Source organism: Phallusia mammillata, chromosome 6 (genome assembly GCF_965637545.1).
Source record: "Phallusia mammillata chromosome 6, kaPhaMamm4.hap1.1, whole genome shotgun sequence".
In the NCBI taxonomy this organism is placed as follows: domain Eukaryota; kingdom Metazoa; phylum Chordata; class Ascidiacea; order Phlebobranchia; family Ascidiidae; genus Phallusia; species Phallusia mammillata.
The window spans coordinates 22164988-22167487 of record NC_137257.1 but is presented as its reverse complement, the minus strand read 5'-3'; the positions used below and the strand labels follow the sequence as shown (position 1 = coordinate 22167487).

Genomic DNA, 2500 nt, shown 5'->3' with positions numbered 1-2500 from the left:
CCATGGGCCTGACACCCGCTCTGGGACGAGGCCTCAATCAGAAGGACGCGGGCAGCGAACGACGCGCACCGAAGCGAATTCTTTACGCCACAATTCCGAGCGCCTCGAGAGCACGCGGATTCGGCGATGGGCACATCCGCTTCACTCGCCGTTACTGAGGGAATCCTCGTTAGTTTCTTTTCCTCCGCTTAGTAATATGCTTAAATTCAGCGGGTAACCTCGTCCGACCTCAGGCCGAAAATTGGAGCCCAGCTCCAGGCGTTCGTCGACGAGCAGCCTACCGCGGCGGCGGGCGTTCTGCGACGGGCATTAGACGGCGGGCGCTTGACTGGCAGGGCGAGCTCGCGAGCCGCAGTCCTCTTCGAGGCCGACTCGCGAGACTCGCTCGCCTGCGTCGCGTGCCGCGTCGCAACCCAAATTGCACGCAGTAGGCAGTTCGTGCTGTCATAAGCGGGACGACCAGCGCGCCCGTACGGACCGCCAGCCGACACCGCACCAGCCCGACGCGGCTTCTCCTTTTAGGGGAGACAAACCGCGCGGGAGCGTTTGAAAACGCGACCCTGAGGCGGGCGCGGCTCCGGGATTGACCCGACGCCGCAATTTGCGTTCAGAACGTCGATGCTCAATGTGTCCTGCAATTCACATTAATTCACGCAGCTAGCTGCGTCCTTCATCGACTCGCGAGCCGAGTGATCCACCGCCAAGAGCCCTCGATTGACATTTGTTCTGCACTGCGCCGCGCACAATGTGGTAGCATTCGAAAATTACTGGCGCCGAGCGGTCGACCCGACCTAGTCGGTTCGCCGACGCATGAAGCCGGCTTCGCGGAGCTGGCACTCGGCGCGCAATTTACCAGGTGACCGGTGGCGTTGGGATCCCGGCAGCGGCCGGGGTACCTTCGCCGTTCGGGCGGTCGCGCACGCGCGCACATTGGAGTGACGCACGTGCGGTCGCAGCCGTTTCTCGAGCCTCGCCTCGACCGTTGTGCGCTGACGCCCAACGTCGACCGTTAATGATCCTTCCGCAGGTTCACCTACGGAAACCTTGTTACGACTTTGACTTCCTCTAAATGATCAAGTTAGATCGTCTTCTCGGACACCGGCCCGGCCGTTGCCGACCGCGCCAGGTCCAATCGGAGGACCTCACTAAACCATTCAATCGGTAGTAGCGACGGGCGGTGTGTACAAAGGGCAGGGACGTAATCAACGCGAGCTGATGACTCGCGCTTACTGGGCATTCCTCGTTCAAGGGAAACAATTGCAATTCCCTATCCCTAGCACGACCGGGGTTCAGCGGGTACCCGGACCTTTCGGCCAAGGCGAGCACACGCTGATCCGGTCAGTGTAGCGCGCGTGCGGCCCCGAACATCTAAGGGCATCACAGACCTGTTATTGCTCAATCTCGTGTGGCTAAACGCCACTAGTCCCTCTAAGAAGTTAAACGCCGACCGATCGGGTCGCGTAACTAGTTAGCAAGCCAGAGTCTCGTTCGTTATCGGAATTAACCAGACAAATCGCTCCACCAACTAAGAACGGCCATGCACCACCACCCACAGAATCAAGAAAGAGCTCTCAATCTGTCAATCCTCACTGTGTCCGGGCCGGGTGAGATTCCCCGTGTTGAGTCAAATTAAGCCGCAGGCTCCACGCCTGGTGGTGCCCTTCCGTCAATTCCTTTAAGTTTCAGCTTTGCAACCATACTTCCCCCGGACCCAAAGACTTTGGTTTCCCGCAAGCTGCCGGGGAGGTCGTCAAACTAACGCCCCCCGATCGCTGGTTGGCATCGTTTATAGTCAGAACTAGGACGGTATCTGATCGTCTTCGAACCTCTGACTTTCGCTCTTGATTAAAGAAAACATTCTTGGCAAATGCTTTCGCAGTCGCTCGTCTTGCGCCGATCCAAGAATTTCACCTCTAGCGGCACAGTACGAATGCCCCCGTCCGTCCCTCTTAATCATTACCTCGCGCTCCGAAAACCAACAAAATAGAACCGAGGTCCTATTCCATTATTCCATGCACCATTATTCAGGCGAGCCGCCTGCTTTGAACACTCTAATTTTTTCAAAGTAAACGTCCCGGCCGCCGCCGACACTCAGTCAAGGGCACCGGCGGAGCGCCGGGGGTGAGGGCCAGGTGCGGCCAGTGCACGCCTTGCGACGGACCGGCCGCCTGCGCCCAAGATCCAACTACGAGCTTTTTAACCGCAACAACTTAAATATACACTTTTGGAGCTGGAATTACCGCGGCTGCTGGCACCAGACTTGCCCTCCAATGGATACTCGTTAAAGGTTTTAAAGTGTGCTCATTCCAATTACAGGGCCTCGTTTAGAGTCCTGTATTGTTATTTTTCGTCACTACCTCCCCGCGTCGGGAATGGGTAATTTGCGCGCCTGCTGCCTTCCTTGGATGTGGTAGCCGTTTCTCAGGCTCCCTCTCCGGAATCGAACCCTGATTCCCCGTCACCCGTAAGAACCTCGGTAGGCCGATACCCTACCGACGAA

At 57.6% G+C, this 2500-nt stretch overlaps 2 non-coding genes and 1 pseudogene across 2 annotated transcripts in view; all 3 read right to left on the bottom strand.

The window, feature by feature from the left end:
• The window catches only part of LOC145234932 (large subunit ribosomal RNA), a 3688-nt gene extending 3451 nt beyond the window's left edge, over positions 1-237 (bottom strand). The window contains exon 1 of the ribosomal RNA XR_013861475.1: positions 1-237. This exon is cut by the window's left edge and continues 3451 nt beyond it. This is a non-coding gene — a ribosomal RNA (large subunit ribosomal RNA).
• A 318-nt stretch (positions 238-555) lies between these two features.
• Positions 556-709, bottom strand: LOC145234837 (5.8S ribosomal RNA). Its single transcript, XR_013861384.1, has one exon. It is a non-coding gene; the product is annotated as a 5.8S ribosomal RNA (ribosomal RNA).
• A 309-nt stretch (positions 710-1018) lies between these two features.
• LOC145235438 (small subunit ribosomal RNA) lies at positions 1019-1706 on the bottom strand (annotated as a pseudogene).
• Between the last annotated feature and the right edge of the window lie 794 nt (positions 1707-2500).